Genomic DNA, 17,727 nt, shown 5'->3' with positions numbered 1-17,727 from the left:
CACTTTCATTCAATTCTGCCCTGCACTTTTATTGCAATAAAAAAAAAGGCAGCAAAAACAAACGGAAAAAATCGCATAAAATGCAAAACGTTCTCGGTTCCACTAAAAAGGTCTATAAACATTTTGAGTCATCAACTTGGTCTTTTTTTTCCGCCGCGAGAAGAGTGAGAACCAATTTACAGCTCTGCCCAAAAAGAAAACAAAATTAAAGCAAACAAACAGCACGCACAAGCATTTAATGGAGGCCAGAAACGATGGAAAATCGCATCAGATGATGATGGAAAAATAGGAAAAATAGGAGGTTGAACCTCAACGCACATGTGTGTGAGTTTTACAGCGAATCGAATTGGAATAAAATGGGGAAAAGCGGAAATCATTTGCCGTGGAAAGTGGCAAATGTCTCAAGTGCTTTAATTGCCCGCAATCCGACAGATAGTTTTCATTACACACAAAGCTAATTTGAGGGCACAACTCTCAAGTGGAATTAAATATATAATAAAAATGGATGGGGAGAAGTGCTTGATGAATGTCTCAAGTGCTTCAATTGATGGATAATTTGCTATAGATAAAAGTATAAAAAATGATGCATTAAATAAAAATTAAAAGAAATCGTTGAATAAATATAGAAACTAAATATTCCATCGCTATCTGTAAAATTCCATTACTAAAAATGGCATTTCCTGAAATTTCCATAACATTCATTTCCATATAAATTGCCTAAAAACTAATTAAGTAACAAATATTCCCCACACTTTTTGGTGCCAAAATCTAAAACCCCAAATTTTGTATAATTTTGTTAGACAAGCAAACACAAAGTTTGGTAGGGATTTTTTAGTTGAAAATGTTCTATATAATTTAATTGCCTGCAAAGATCTGCAAACATAATTTTGCCAAACTAATTTGACGGGCAACTTTGTCTTGCAGACTAGTGTAAAGTAAAGTTTAGTTCACTTTAAAATTTGCATAATTAGACAAAAGAGTTTGGCCAGAGAGTTGAGCTGAGTCAAAGTCCTGGCAAGGAAATGAACTTCCTTTTTAACTATCTATCTACCCCTTTTTCCCTCCTCTTCAAACAATTTCCATTTTGCATTCTGTTTATTTTGCGATTGAAGATGCAACTTTTGTGGCTCACAAATCTTTTTTGTTTCTTGGGGGTTTTTTGGGCAGAGAGAACTGCAGTTGGTTATTTATTTATTTGGCTTTTTGTTCGGTATTTCAGCTCAGCCAAGAGCAAAACTTGGCCGACTGCAGAAATTATGTATTTCTAGAGTTATGAAATTTATTAGCCTCAAATGCTACACTCCCATATTTCTCTAGTTTTAATTGGCAGTTGCTGCACAACATTAAAACAAATTTCCTTAAAACAGCAATTTCTCGGAATCTCTTGTGTGTGTTTGCTTTGCTTTGTCGTTTTATTTTGATTAATGGATATGCGGGAACAAAACCCAAACATTTCGTGAGTTTTTGTTGAGGAGGGGATTTCGAACAGCGGGAGTTCGCATAGTTTTGATGTTATTTGAGTTTTCAGGTTGATTAAGTCCCCTTTAGAAAATGTTCGACTCGGATTTAATTAAGTTATTTCAGGTTAATTACAAAGCAAACTTTGAGGTGATGTCATCAATGCAGAACGCCATTGATTTAATTTGAGCAGGCCACTTGAATTCATTTGGCAGGCAGTTCGTTTGTCAGAAGTTAATTAAGCAACCGACCGAAGATGAAGAACGTACGTGTAAGTAAATTCTTCATTTTCCTTCATGCAGAGCAGGGAATTTCATCTCAATGGCCAGGAACAATGAAAATAAAAAAACCTGTGGAAAAATGAAATAAAAACAGGACATGCAACCATGGCAATCCTGCTGGCAGGCGGTGAGCAAATTAAAACGCTTCGCAATGCACAAAAGGGTTAAATGGCTTAAGCGGTGGCCAAATGGGCGGTGGGCGGTGGGCTTGAAGGGGGCGTGGCCATTGTAAAGGCCAATAAAACTACGTGAGTAATGTGGCAAATGGCGGCAGTCGAGCGAGTTGCAGGTCATAAATTGATTGAAGCAAAATGGGAAAATTGATATAGCAAAAGGGAAGTGCAAGGAATAATTTCAAGAAAAATATGCAGAGAAAAGTACACAGAAAAAAAATAAACAGCCCTTTGTATAAATAAATTAAATATAAAATAATTATATGAGTTTGATTTGAGTTGCTGTAATTTTGGGGGTGATTATAAACAAGTCCTTTGTTGCTTTTCTGAGGGGAATTATTTTAAATGTTCTTGAAAAATAGTCTCTCAAAATTAATTATATTTGTGTTACCTTTAAACAATGCTAAGCTGGTTTGATATTTTGAAAACTCTCCAGATAATATGCCTCAAAAATGTTTTAGTTATGAAACATATCTTAGTCCATTTTAGCCAAACTTGAGCCTATGAATCTTCTATCATTTTAGCATAGAGAAAGCTACATCAACTATAAATATTAAATTTTCTTTCCCTGCAGATTAAAAGCCCCCAAGCAGTTGGAAAAGCGAGAACAAGACAACGCCAACTGCCCAACACTTTATGTGTGTGCGATACCGAACTGAGCCCACGTGGCGTATGAGTGACGTGAATTTATGTAAGCTGTCCGAGGCAGGAAAAGCGGGGCGAAATGCGGAGGAAAACTGCTTAACTTGCCACACGTTCTAATCAGTGAATGCAACTGCAAACATTTTGTTTGCCTGCCTTTGCTGCCCAAAGTTACTTCACCCGGGGAGCGTGGAGAGTGCCAAACCGGTTTCAGTTGCAGTTGTTCACCTTCAGCGTCCTTTAAGCCAGTCAAACGAGAGTGACAGGGGAAAAAGGGGGAAATAGGGGGTTTTCAAGGGGGTTTCAGAGGGTTATGGGTGTTATGCGGACAGGGGGAGGGACAGCAGCCATCAGCCCAGCCAATGTTGCATGCCACACAGACCCAAACCAAAGTAAGCCAACACACAACTCACAAAACGAACCAAACAACCGAACCGACAACTGGGAACTGGAGAACCGAACCAAAACAACAACGGCGAGAACAACAAAACTATACCCAACGAGAAGAACAACAAGAAGTGTTTGGAATGCACAATTGAAATTGAGATTTATGTGGCCATCAAAGATACCCTGTATGTGTACTTAGGTAAGTCCAGGAAGCCAAAAGTTCGTAACCCGAACTCAGGGGGCATTCTTGCATTAAAATATTAATTGATCGTTTTTAAGAAATATTTTTTCAAATTGTAGTTTCTTCAAAAAAAATAGAGTAGTTCTATAAAGAAAAACATTTTGTTCATACTTAAAATATATAGTAAAAGTTACTTAACATTTAAGACAATATTTTAAAAAAGCTAAGTGGATCGAAATATTTTTTAAAAAGTTGTATAAATCAAAAAATAAAAAAAAAAAGAGAGAAAGTTCTATAAAGAAAATCATTTTGTTCATATGAAAAATGTATAGTAAAAGTTACATATAATTTAAGATCATAATTTAAGAATGCTAAATGGATTTTTTCATTCAGTTAACAATATAATTTTGATTAAAAATATATATGGTGTTTTTAACATGAAGATTTATTGTATCCCCATTTTAGGTGTACTTGATTCTTAGAAAAACAAGCAAGGTAAAGTTAGGCATCTCACTTTCAGATAAGATTTAAGCTTGATAAATAAATTACTAGTGACACCTCTGACTGCACATGTATTTTTTATTTCTGCTGTGAAAAACCCCTCTTCCCAACTATATCACCCCCCCGAAAATGCAGCTACCCTGGAAGTCACAAATCAGCGACTGCATTGGCCAAATGCTTGGCATGCTGCTGCTGTTGGTAACTGCTGGCGCACAGCTTGGAAAACTCACAGCTTGGGGGGAAAATCGGGGTCGGAAAACATTGGGGGGGGGGGGAAATGGTGGCACAGCTGGGAATCACTATGTATGTGGGTAAACCAGTTGAATGGCAGGCGGCTGGCGATTCTCATTCCGCTTCCAATTCCAAACTCCCAAATCGGTGACACAACAACAATAAAGCACTCTAGTTGGTTGATGGAAAAGCGGAAAAGCGGGTAGCCAGGTGGGTGGTGGGTGGTGGAAATGCAGAGGTACAACGTCGGCAATTACAATTCAATTAATGCGCTTAGTGCAATTCTTCTTCGCCTTCTTTACTGCATTCTTCGCCTACTTATGCCCACTTATACTTTTTCGCAGTATAGTAAACACATGATAAGAAGCAGGAAAATTGCTCAAGGAGAATGGGCTGGTGGAAAAAGGGGGAGGAAAAGGCTGGGTGAGTTGGAGTCCAAGAACTTGGAAATTTAATCGCCACCGCACAAAGTTAAACGACCGCGCAAGTTGCTTAAGACGCAAGGCGCAGACATGGAAAAGTGGGCGGTGGGAGAGGGCCAGGAGGAATGGGGGCGTGGCATTTGGCAGCCCTCGTTGTAATCAGCTCATGTGTGAGCGTCTTGTTTTCGCCAAGAGGCCAGGAAAATATTAACCCCCCGATAACCATGACTAGGTATTTTTAAACAATTTTAAAAATCGTTTACTCACCTGAAATTGTTTATAAATTCAGTTTGTAAGTAATTTTTTTAGATAAATATCTATTAATATTTATTAGGAAAAACTTTTAATAAAAATGGATCATCGAATAAAATGTCTTTCCTAACATTGGTTCAAAATATTCTAAATTAAACCAGGTTTCCCATATAAACATAACTATATCTATTGTCTTACATTTGTTTAATTATGAAAACAAGTTATTATCTCGCTTACTATAAAACATCTATAGCCCAACATATATTTTAGAAAATGAAAATTCCTTATATTTCTCAAAGTAAAGGTTAAGAAAAACCACTTCCTACACTCATTTTACCCCTTAACTTCCAGTTTACATTGCATCCTTATAGGTGCCCACATTGCTTACTCCTCTTCTTCTTCGTTTTCCCCACGTCATGGGTGTTGTTTTTCAGGTTGTTAAGGGGCGCAGAAAATGTGGAAAGGGGGTCTTTGTTCCTACAAGAAAAGGCAGCGATTGCACAATGAACGGTTTTAAATTGCATTTTATTTAATTAAGCTGAAGGCATAAAAGGAGAAATTGAGACGAGGGAAAGTCGGGAAAATATTCTTGAGAAGTTTTCCTTATTTTCTTTAAACAAGAGAAGTTCCACAACTTGTTTTGGGTCTGCAGAAGATTTGTTTTGTGGGATCGCTGAATTTGTTTTCGACTGAACAAAAAGTTAATAGGAGAAAGCCAGAATAAAAACTTTGATATAAGCCAGGTAAAGTCAACAATGAATTAACAATGTCTGAAAGGAATCATTGCAAGCTCTTTCATTAAAAAAAGTTTATAATAAGGGAATATTGTTCAAGAACGAAATAAAAGTGGTTGTCATTTTTTATTAATTGTGTTACTAGAAAAAGCTCTTATTTCAATTATAATTGTGAAAATACTAGGATCTCCTAATGACCCTTAAGTGTTATAAAAACCATCTCCATTTAGAATATCTTCTTTAAACCGTCTTCTGTTTTTTTGCTTAGCTAAATCTGACTAATTAGCAAACAAAATCATTTTCTCATCTCAGTTGGCAAAGGAAAAACTTCACAAAAATCATCGTGTTGTATTACACTTTAAGCAAATAGAAAAAGGAGCTTGGACCCTGTTTTCTCTTTTTTCCTCTCAAAGGTCGCGTTAGAAGAGACGAGTCCCCGAACTAGCATTAAAGTTACATAATAAAACTAATAATAATTATCAACGCCATTGTCAGGACATCACCAGAAGACCAGAAACCAAAACAAACAGAGAACAGGCGAATAAAAACCATAGAGTAGAGAATAGAAAGTTGAATGTAGGTGGAGGGTTTCGGATGATAAATGCACGGAGAAAAATTATATATCTTACGATATATACTTTTATAAAACATAGGAAATACGAAAATAATAGGGGTTTAATAAACCTAAAATAAAGACCAAAGAGTGGACTGTATTAGAAAGAGTAGTTAGAGTGGACTGTATTAGAATATTTATGTAAATATGTTATTGGATGAACAAACAACGTGAAGTTTCATATAATTCTAGATCATTTTCCTCTGTGCAGCCACTAAAACCAACTTTTCTGTTGTTGGTGTTTGGTGACATGGTCTGAAAGAACAACAACTAGAACAACAGAACCGCCAGCAGTTACACCATTCGCTTGTTGTTGAGGTCCTGACAAAATCCCCTTTCCAATTTTCGCCTTTTCTCATCCTGCCTGACATTGCTGAGGATGCTGGAGATCCCGATTCTGGATGGCTTCGCCTGCCCATCATCATTGTCATTGTCTCCTGGCAACAACAACCGGCGAATCAGCCACAATGAGCGGCGCAAATGGCAACCAGGACAATAAAATGTCATAATGAAAGTTTCCTTCTTTTTTTTTAATGGCATAAAAAGAGCGAGAGACGACATTTTGGAGAGTTATAAATGGGACAGACTAATGGGTTTGTTGACTGGTCTATATGGCGGCTATGACCGACTATTATATGGCGCGTTAGTCTTGTGATTCTGGGCATGGTTGTCCTTGACAATGGACTCGAAAGGCTTACCAGAAAGTATGGTACATTTATGATAGTTGAAGGAGTAGTTGAGTTCCGCCATGGGATTGATAACTTACCTGAAATAAAAGAAAGGGAAAATGTTAGAATAAGTACGAAAGTATTATATTTCATAAATAATGAGAGTTATAAAAGTAATTTTGAGTGGTACACAATATTTTGCACAAACTGTAAAATATTATATATATAAAACAATTATATTTAACAATTTATGAAGACTATAAAAATTATCCAGGTATGTCTTTCATTACAACTCATTTAACTTGAAATATTAATTCTGACTTTTTCATTTAATCCTTTTAATTAACGCCATAACAGCAATCTGTTCCATAAACATATAAACATTTCAATGCATTTCCTTTGTGAATGACAATGGTCTGTCAGCAAAGCATGGAAAGCATTTTATTGCTGAACAAAAATTGAATTACTTAACCCTAATTAGTATTGGCATGACAGTGAGTAACTGAAGCTGAAACTGCTACTGTTAACTGGGAAATTTTCGCAGTTGATTAATAATGAAAAGGCAACCCAAAAGTTTAGTCATGCAACACGACTTGCAGAAGCCTTCTTTCCACAACTAAGCTTCAGTTTTGGCTCAGTTCGTCTTCGGTTTGGTTTTTCCATCTCGGGTGTTGAGCGCGGAGTCTCAAGTCTGGGACTGCCTTCACATCAATTAGTGGTTTCATGTTGTGCATGACAGGCAAAGTTGCTCTCAAGATTTATATCAAGCATATGTATAACTTCCTCTACGATTCGCAGCTATCTCTTTCAATACACTTGAACCAATTTAATGGGCAATAACTATTTTTTAAATATCGTAAAGACTTGAAATATTTTAACCATTCCATTTTAACAATTTAACACACAGAATACGGAATTATATTTTATTTTATTAATCACAGAAACGATTAGAATTTTAAAATCACTTATAAAAGTTCCTAAAAGTATACCACTAAAAATAGTAACAATTTTTGGAAGGAACCTATTCACCTCTTGTGTTTTAAAAATATAGTGTTGCATACTTTTCGACTCTTTTTCACGATGCTTCAATACCATATTGAGTTTTGTGACACCTTTAAGTAAATTTCTCCATTCTATGGTACCAAGATTGTTAAACTAAATAGTTCAAGGTTTAAAGAACAATCGGGCAACCCTTTTCTACTTTTGGGTGGTTTTGTAATGTTCTCCCAATAAATATTTTTCCAGTGTAAAAGTTGCATGTTGCCTCGGCACTCAAGGATTGCATTTTGTGCCTCTGATGAGGTTGTCGTTCATCAACGTCTTTTGGCAAGGAGCGTTCGTCTTCGTCTTTATTTTCATCTTTGGGATCCCTGTTCTGTTTTTTTTTTCTTTTTGTTCTTATTTTCGGAACTCGCAGGTGTTGCTCGCTGTCTGCGATTCCACCTGATAGACAAAGTGTCAAATGAGTAATGCAAATTGCAGGCAAAGGCAGCCAAAGGAGCTGCCAAAGGACCTGCCTGAAACGAAGGGTTATGGAGCAGACATTTGCATATGTAGACCATTGCTTCCTCCTTTTGGCAATTTCTGGGTTCTCGGTGTTCAGTGCTCGGTGCTCTGGAGTTTCTGGTTAGTTAGTCAGTCACTTTGGCAGCGTTTTGCAGCTGTCATGCATATGGAAGTAGGTCGTAAATCTCTGCCACTTTCGGCTGGCTGCAACGCTGATTCTGATTCCAGTGCCTTTGCATATTTGATGAATACGAGACGGAGGACGCCCTTTTGATTAATAACTGCAAATTGCCATAATAGTTCACATGATTTGTTCACTCTTCTATTTATGTACATCTGTTGTGTGTGAGTCATGTGAAAAGGCGAAATATGACGTTTGTATGGTGTGAAAATTAGAAGAAGCTTGTGATGTCAGTTGGAAAATAAATCAAAGGCTTAGCAACTCAGTGAGAGATTTGTGGGAGGTATAGGAAGTCGTTAATAATAGATAAACATTTTTAACAATGCAATTACAAAGGCAAATGAAACATTGATCATAGATAAAAATGTTTAACAAGGCAATTAAAATGTCATTAAATAAAGATTTGTTACACCCTGCCTAAATTTTCCATTTTGGATTAACCAACGTTTTAAAGGAAGCTTTATAAAATTATAGAACTGTTTAAAAAATATATTTTAAGGGATAAGTAAATGTGGTTAGCAAAATCTTTTCTATATTTATCTTGGCATTTCTGAACCATTCTACCCCACTTAAATCTTTTTATTATTTTTCCATTTTCCTCTGCCCATTGTTGTCTCACGTTCGTAAAACAATATTAAAATATTACTTTGCCCCATTACCTATTTACTTAAGCATTTTTCCCATAAAAGATTTTGTTTCAGACCATCTGCTTTTCGCTCGTCGTTGCTTTAAGCTGCAAAAACTGTGTCAGTTCACTGGTTCAACATTGGCACAATCGACCTACAATCCGCAAAACCTTCAACATCCAGCTCAACCTCAAACCACCACCCATCCATCCTTTCATCCATCCATCCATCCATCCATCCAGCCATTCGGCTTTCTCCTGGCTTGGCAATCATAATTGGTTGGACAATTTGCCTTCGGCAAACATTTACAACATTTTACATGCCGGACGGCTTCCATGACCTCCTCTTTTTGGCCCTCTGCGCTCCCCTTTTGACCCCTCTCGATACTTTTTAATTGAATAAAGTGCACTTTGAACCAGCCAACCCAAAACTGCCCCTGGGCTACACGCCCATCCAACTTGTGACACTTTCATTGTGCAAAATGTCCTGCAAAGGAGTAAAGCGAAAGCAAGGCTACAGGGAAAAAAGGATTATAAAATGGATTGTTTATAAAAAATTAAGGATCATAATATATAAATATAATTCTTTTACTTAAATTAAGTGGTTTGAAAAACACTTTTTAAAGTAACTTTGGAATCGAGGGAATACCGTAAAACCCATTTTTATAATATAAACAAATACCTTATTAAAGGATTTATATTACTGCTATAAAAAACGGGTTGATAAGGAAAATAATACATTTTCCTAGTGCAGAAAGCCACAAAACCTAGGAGTCTTGTAAAAAATGTTGTAAAAACTTTTTTTTATTACTTATATTTAATTAACATAAAATCAGTTGGTTAAACAAGTGATAATATTTTTTCCTGTGTAATAAAAGCTGAGAACAGAAGGCAGGCCAAATGAAGCATGAGAAGTGAGAGAATCGTGCGACAAGCAATTTTTCTGGTAATAAAAGTGCGCCAATAACCCACTGCACTTTGCACCACTCCGCCCGAAAGCCCTTCCCCCATTTTCCCCCCAGAATGCCCCCTCCCCCTTTCCCTTAAGGCCTACTCTACACTTGCCACACATAAAAAGCCAAGGAAAAGGAGGCGGTTAGATTGAGTTGTGTGTAGGCCACTCTACTGATGCCCCCAACCCGTATCAACCATTCATTTCTGTTAATTTATTGCCCTGTGATAGCCAAAAATGGCAAACAGAGGGAAGGGATGAGGGGGCGAAAGCTGTCTTACTGGGGAGTTGGGCGGTGGGCGGTAGGTGGTGGGCAGGGCTAGGAGTAAGAGGAAGAGCAGGGAAAACCATTGCACGTCGCAAGTGCCAATGCTTAAAACTTTTTGCTACGTGACTCGACAAGTGGCCAAGATAACAGGAGAAGGCGTGAGGGGGCTAAAAGGGGGAGGCTAGATGTTCTGGCCAATACGTGGCTCAAATATGCACGCACGCACACCAAGGAGCACAATACATTGAAAAAACACTAGAGGAAATTGTCTAACAAAATAAAATTACCAGACTGAGCACTACAATGTATTTCATATAAGAAAAACCACGAGGGAAGATAATTATTAAGGAAATAAAAACTAAAATATGTTTTTTAATTATAAAAATAAATGTAACATTTTTTAATGAACATGAAAATTGCAATCTGTTATCTAGTTTTAGATTAATACCCCCCAAATTTAGAAGTATAGCCAAATATAATATGTAATTATACAAATTTTTTAATGTTTTTTAGAAAATGAGTTAACATTTAGGATAGATTAATAATACCAATATGATATTAAAATAATGTAATTAATTAATATATTTTTTTTATTATTTTTTTTTATTTGTTAGCTTTATTTTGTTTTGGATTTCGTTATCTCTAAAATTTGATAAATATTTATAGACAATTTTATTTTCAGTGGCAAACTCCAGCAGACTGTTGCCATCTTCGTGATAGCTTCTCCTCTGTTTCTTTTTTGGCCTGCCTAATTTCTTTCCCGCAGCAGATACACACGCACACACATATGCACTGGCCGGGAGTCACCGACACGCATACATATACATAAAAATCAGGTCATGTTCGCTGCTCAAAGTAATGGAATTTGTAATGCGTTCTCCCGCTTTTCCGACCCTGTTTTTCCGCCCAACCAACCCCCCTTTGATTGCCGCGGAATGTCGTTTTGTGTGCTCGTCTTCGTCTTGGTTTTTCCTGGCTCCCTACCACGTAACCCTCTTTCCCAGACTTTTCCATACCCCTTCTGCCCAACCGAAAAAAGCAGAAGCTTTTCCCCATTTGCCAGGGGGAAAGCCCCTTTTCCACTCTTGATTTTGCGTGCCCGTCGCTGCAAATTAACTTCTTCTTCTTGGACGGGGGAGGCGGAAAATGAAGTGGAAGGGGCAGGAAAAGTGGGTTGATATCTCAGGGTACAGGAAAATTCGCCTGTCAATGCTCAAGTGGCAGGGCAAGAGTGGAAACTTCAGTAGCTTCGCTTGTTTGCCATTATTAACAATCTTTGTTGCCATTTTGTGCGCAGTCTGCCATGTGTTTCAGCCAACTTGCCACGCCCCCTCACACACCCACTGCCCCCCATTTTCTCAAATGTATTCAATTAGTTAACTGAAGAAAAATTATATCATTAGCTGGGGAGGTTTGAGGGGTAGAAGGAGTTGGAGGAGGAGGACAGGAATCGCTCGAGAGGTTTATTAAAATTAATAATTGTCCTGGCCTGACATTAAATGGAAATGGTGATAAGGACCGGCGAGGATGTCCTAAAGGGATGGGAATACTTGGCAATAATAATAGAAATTTAATGGACTCGACAACGATAAAACACAATGAAAATAATTGCAACTTGACTTGATTGGGAGTTTCAAAGGATTTCAATAATAAGCAGATACAATGTGACATTAAAAACTCAAGGCTTAAGGCCACTTTTCATCTTTAGCTTTACCACACTGTAATAAACTATTCTCGTGGTAATAAAAAAGTGTAGTTAAATCTAAGAAGGTTAAGTGTGTAGTAAAAAGATTTATTTGCTTCTTTAATTGTTCATCATTACCAAGAAAATAAGAAATAAATTTTTTGCAGCATAAGATATTTCTAAGGGGGTTTCAAGAAGTAAAATGCTCGGCTTTATTTGACACATAAAAACCCGATTTCATTTCACTTTCCATTAAGTAAGTAAACCTGGAAATCATATATTATACATAGTTTGATACACCAAACTTGATTTTATGCCGCCCCAATTAGAATTCCTGCCAACTTCATTATGGTTTGACTTCAAAGTTGATAGACCCAAGTTCTTGTCAACTTCAGCTGACTTTCATCATAATTTAATTAAATTGTGTGAATGGAGGACATGCCCTGCCCGTCTTTTGTGGTGTCCCCAAGTCCTCCAGTAAGTTCTAGTCAATCGAGCGACACAAGCGACTCGGGCTCTTCATTATTTGGGTCATATTGTAGGGAAAATTCCGCACAAGAAAAAACTTTTCAATTGGCCTAATGACGAGAAACTTCCTGGCACAAGCACTTGACTCTCGACTGGTTGGCAAATTGGCCAGCAAAATGAGCAAAAACTAAGTAAAAGTCGATAGTCTGCAACTGCACAACGCCCACTACTCCGCCAATTGCATTCAAGTACGACAAAGTTTCGGCATTTGGTAAAATGTTTTAAAAATACCAAAATGTGAGTGCGAAAAGCACCAAGGAAATTAGGAAAGCAAACAAACAAACAAGCAAGCAAGCAGCGGGCAAACAACAAAAACCACGAAAAAACAAACCGAAAATGTTGCATTCCATTGCTGGGCAAAAAGTTTTCTATTTTCACACATTCGTTGGCCAAAATCCAAGAACTATAACCGAAATATGTGTGTTTTTTTATATATCTATATCCAATGTGGCATCAAAAAGCGCGCAAAGTGCTGGGAAAATTGTGGAAGAAGCTGGCCAAGAAATAAATGCAATGGGAGTGGTTGGAGTTTGTGGGGAATAATATGTGAGGCATGCTTGAAACTAGAACAACGATAAAGCAAAACCATGTCTCATGATTCAAATAAGAAATAAATCAGAAATGGGAATGGCTTTTGGAATTCTCACTTTAAAACTTGTGCCAAAACTTTAAAAGAAAATATAATTACTAGAAAAAGTGCCAATAATTTATGAATATAAGTAATGGTTTAAACATTCCATTCCATTTTTGTTAACGGGAAGTCCTATAAAAATGTTCAAAAAATCCCTTACTATATGTTAATACCTAAATAACCTGGTTTTTCAAATCACTCTTCTCAATCTTTGTTCATCCTGCCGCTTTTAAATTTCGATTTTTGGCATTCATCCCAATAAAGATTACTCGGTTTTGCGCTCAAAATGCAATATGCATGCCGGCCGTATAGCTAAAGCCCCATCTAAATCAGTCGAATGGAGCCCCAATGATCACACCTCCTCGAAAAGTGCCAGACAGAGTCGCACAGACGCATCTGCTTAGCATATCAATGTGGCGCGATTTGCATTTAGAGCTGCCACCAACAGATATTAGCACCATTTCGGTGGGGGAGTCTCCTCGAAAAAGTCTTAGGTGTTTGTTATTTATGCGTCTGTTTGCACTAATTCCACTTGTACAGTAAAGCCACCTAAAAGAGGATCCAGACATGGACAAAGGTCAGTGAGCAGAGGAAGTAGTGACGTCCATGAAGTGAAGTGAAGTGTCGGTCTGCAGACTTAAACGGGCTTATCACAAATTCTAATTGAAATCAACAAAAGAAAAACAAAAGCAACGAAAGTGAAATATAAATTGAATTACATATTTTATGCAAACAAATACAGGCGGACATCCCGTACCGGACAACCCTTTGCCCCGCACCCTTTAACCCCTTTCAGTGTGATTTGCCAAAAACTTTTGCTTCGTGTCAACATGACGCCACATGCGGTGTCCGATGGGAAACTGAGAGAAAAAATCTTCAATTATATTGGGGAAATATTTAAACAAAATTATAAAAATATTATAAGTTTAAATATTAAAGAAAAGATTTAACTACTTAAATATATTTCTTATACCTTTTTAAAGAAATTCTTAATTAAAAAACCACAATTTTCTAAGTGTTCCAACTACAATGTAGCACTTCTTTGTAGAGGGATAAAGTCAAAGGGCTACCCCTGGATTTTCCTGGATAACACCCCAACCACTTCAGAACCCTTATTTGCCAACATGTGTCCTTGTTTATTAAATAGTTTCAGTGCAAATCCTTTGGCACTTGCTTTGTGCCTTGTTGGAGATTATTGTGCATGGTGATCTCCCGGACAACCCTTCTATCTTGTCCATCAATTAGTGTAGAGTGCAACTATTTTTATGGCTTACAGAGCAGTTTGTAACAAATCCAGGGACTTTGTTCACTTGTCCACAGCAGCAGGGATTATTTTAAGCTATTTTTTGTTAACTGCAACTTGACAATGCAGCTACTTTGGGATTTCTGCTCACGTAGTTGACATAAATTGAAAAGTGCAGAGGTAAAAGAAAATAGGAAATACCCAGAATTGGTACCTGCAAAGCTCTGATAAAGTTCAATAAGAAATACAAAGTATATACTGTATGATTACAAAGAATGAAACGATTCCCGGTTTACAAATTGACTAGAATATCCAACTCATAGCAATTCCATTTTAGAGCCACCAAATCCAATTCATATATGATAATTAGGCACGAGTTCTCGCCCATTTTTTATTTTCCTATCTAGCAACACCTTTCACATAAAGAAAAGAAATAAAGGCATAAATTAAATAAAAATCAGATATATATCTGCATAATTTCGGAGACAACGTGAGGCGCCTGACAAAGCTCATAGCTCAATTTGCATAGAACAGAAATAACAGAATAATAATGAAATCAAATCAAGTCGGAATGAAGTGCAAAATCAAATTAAATTTAGCTGCATATGGAAATATTTTACCCAACTAATTCAATTAACAGCACAATGCAAAAAAGGGCAAGGATATATACGGTGTGAATGTGTGTATGAAAGGATACTCCTTTTGTTGGGCTTGTTAGAGGGGAACCACGACGAAAAGACGGTCGGTCGGGTCCTTGCCCTCGACTCGATCAATGGGACTTCGCAGGACAAAGGGGGCCGAGGCCAAAAGGAGCCGGACCAAGGTAAAATTTCCGTATACAAAACACGCGCCACATGTGCAACTGCCTGGATCCCAAGGATGTGGCTGGGTGGCAGCAGGATGCTGGTGCCGCTTGCCAGGACGCTGATGGTGACTCAAGAGCACTAAGCTCCAAGCGGCAACATCCGTTTCATAAACGCAATAGTTAGATGCCCGAGACCTAAGCCAACTTACAGTGATGCAAAATGTGGTATATACATAGGTGAATAATTTATGCATTGCACGAAAAAAAAATATTTAATAACAGTTATTCATAAAATAAATATTTTTATAATCAGAAAACATTAAACTACTAAATAACAAACATATATACATTTTAGTTGAATTTTAAAAAGAATTGATTCAGCTCTGAATAGAAAGGCCCCACGTTGGGCGCCATTTTTTCATCCCAAGGAAATATTTGCTCCTCAAAATCACTCTGGTTCTTATAAGCAAGATAAAACCTTCTACGTGAACTAAAATAAATATTTACTCCTCATAAGTTTAGCTATAAATTTCGTTTTGTGTAAACCTTGAACCACAGTGCAACTTCTTTTCACATCAGGCAAGAGGACCAAACGACCTGCCACACAAAACCTTGCCCAGGAGTCTGTGAACTCTCTGCTGGCTCAAGTTCCTGTGAGCCTGTGTGACAATTTTCCATGACCCCCCATCACCTTTTGTGTGCTATTTTCACGCTTTTACGCCGCAATTGTTGTGGCAACGTGGAGTCGAGAAGGAACTGCATTGAAAGAGCAGAGAGAGAGCGACTTTGCCTAACCATATGAAAGAAATTACTTTAAACTAACCTACAATTGCCCAGAAGCCGACAATTTGATGGAGTTCCATTGTGCCAACAGTTTTAGAGCGATTGCGGCCAGGAAGTCTATTTAGGCCGGCGTCTATTGTGCGGAGGTCACTGAATTTGTGTGCTTTATGCCAAAAGTTCATGAACTTTTTCGATGGCAAACAAACTGAACAAACCTCAATCGAACGCCAAAAGGCGGGAAAACTCATTAACAAATTGCAGAAGTGTTTGCTGTCAGGCCAATTTTCCTCCACCTGACCATGACGTGAATAAGAGAACAGTTCTGTGTGTGCACGAGAGACAATCGCAGAATACTCAGACATGCTCCACATTTGTCTCGGGTTAACATGTCACGAAGTCGCCACGTCACGACTATGACAACATTGATGGGAATGAGTAACGAGGAATGGGGACTGTGAACTGGGGACTGGGCTGGGTGTTGCTCTGATGGGCGGGGATGCACAGAGCGTGATGGAACACTTAGAAACCATTAATAACTGGGTTATGTAATCGAGACAAGAACCAAGTGAATGACAGCCCTAGAGCCACGGGAAGCGAAGCGAGGGAGGTCAAGAGAAAGCTGGCTGCGGTTGTCAATGAATGAATGTGGAGCATTCAATTGTCAGTCTACACTGAAATGGCTTCCTTAGCAAATTACTACAAGGTAATTATTAAATGGCGCACCCGACGAGGATGGTTTCCTTAATTATGTAATTTATAATTTGAAACAAATATCAATTAAACTTTTTCTTTAAATGCTGTATTATGATGCTTCCACGATGGGACATTTGGTTTATAAAGTATTGATTTGGAGAACTAGGAATGTAAGTCTTATATGAATAATCTGCGGTATTTAAAAAAGGAGTTTTTTGCTTTTTAAGGGAAAATGTTACATTTATAATACACAAGAACAATGGTAATTCAAAAGTAAGAAATAATTTAAGGTTTTCTTCAGGTACTAAGGTTTCTTTCAAGCCACTAGCTTCACACTTTTCAAGTATATAGTTTCTTTATTTATGTTTGGCTCAATAGTTCACTACTCCTTCTTCATTAAGTGCAACATTTGCTGGGTTGCATAGTTACCAAATGCAACAATGACTGACATTTGATTGCCATAGGGATTCGACAATTTACCATCTCGACCGACTCCACCCATTCCCTATTATTCCTTCGAAACAGGTGTTTCCCATAGCTACGACAATTTCAATTCCGATTGCCGTGGCAGAGAGTGTGACAAGTGTCAACAATTATCAAGTATACGTCACCTGATCACGACTGCAAGCAACACCAAAGTCCAAAACCCAATCCCCGCTGCATGACACACGTGCGTCAATTGCCACCGAATTAATTGAGCGCACTCATGAGACTGTCAATTAGCAGAATGAAGCAAATTTATGGCCAACGAGCAAAGCAAAATCTAGTATGAAAAAATACAAACGAATAAAATTCAAATCAAGAAGTATCAATAGCCACACGAAAACGGAACATCAAATTGGTCTGTCAATTTGTGTGGCCGACCAGAAAACGCGTGTCCAACCCATAAAAAAAGATGCTAAACAAAATTCTCAACGAAGAAATATGATAGAATTGATGGGGAAAAAAAAAGAAAAATACTTTTGTGAAGAGCAAGAGAATGTCAAAAATTAGCAACGAAAATAAATGAGCCCCGAGAGATAGAAAAAGATATTCTATAGAGAAAAGAAAACTTTTCGTGAAGTTTATTATTTTCTTTTTTCTGCCTTTCCGACCAACTCTTTATACATTTTTCGCTTTGGTCGGGCAATTTCTGCCTTATCTCCGCTTTCGGCCAACAAAAGAAACCAGAGAAGTGGACCGCGCAAAAAAATATATTAAAAACTTGTCGCTAATTTTGACAACAATTTGCAATTTAGCCCTCCTCCTTCGCGGCAAGTTTGTTAAGGCATCTTAATGATGGCTA

General features: G+C 37.6%; 2 protein-coding genes across 3 annotated transcripts in view; one reads left to right on the top strand and one right to left on the bottom strand.

The window, feature by feature from the left end:
* The window catches only part of Eip63E (cyclin dependent kinase Eip63E), a 107,776-nt gene that overhangs the window by 79,234 nt on the left and 10,815 nt on the right, over nt 1–17,727 (bottom strand). The window lies entirely within an intron of this gene.
* The window catches only part of RpL28 (ribosomal protein L28), a 384,986-nt gene continuing 369,088 nt past the window's right edge, over nt 1,830–17,727 (top strand). Inside the window, exon 1 of the mRNA XM_070995322.1 lies at nt 1,830–1,839. The gene's annotated coding sequence lies outside the window, so the exon portion shown is untranslated. The remainder of the gene's footprint in view (nt 1,840–17,727) is intronic.

This window comes from Drosophila suzukii, chromosome 3 (genome assembly GCF_043229965.1).
Source record: "Drosophila suzukii chromosome 3, CBGP_Dsuzu_IsoJpt1.0, whole genome shotgun sequence".
In the NCBI taxonomy this organism is placed as follows: Eukaryota; Metazoa; Arthropoda; class Insecta; order Diptera; family Drosophilidae; genus Drosophila; species Drosophila suzukii.
Note: the sequence above shows the minus strand (reverse complement) of the source record. Positions and strands in the feature narration are given on the sequence as shown.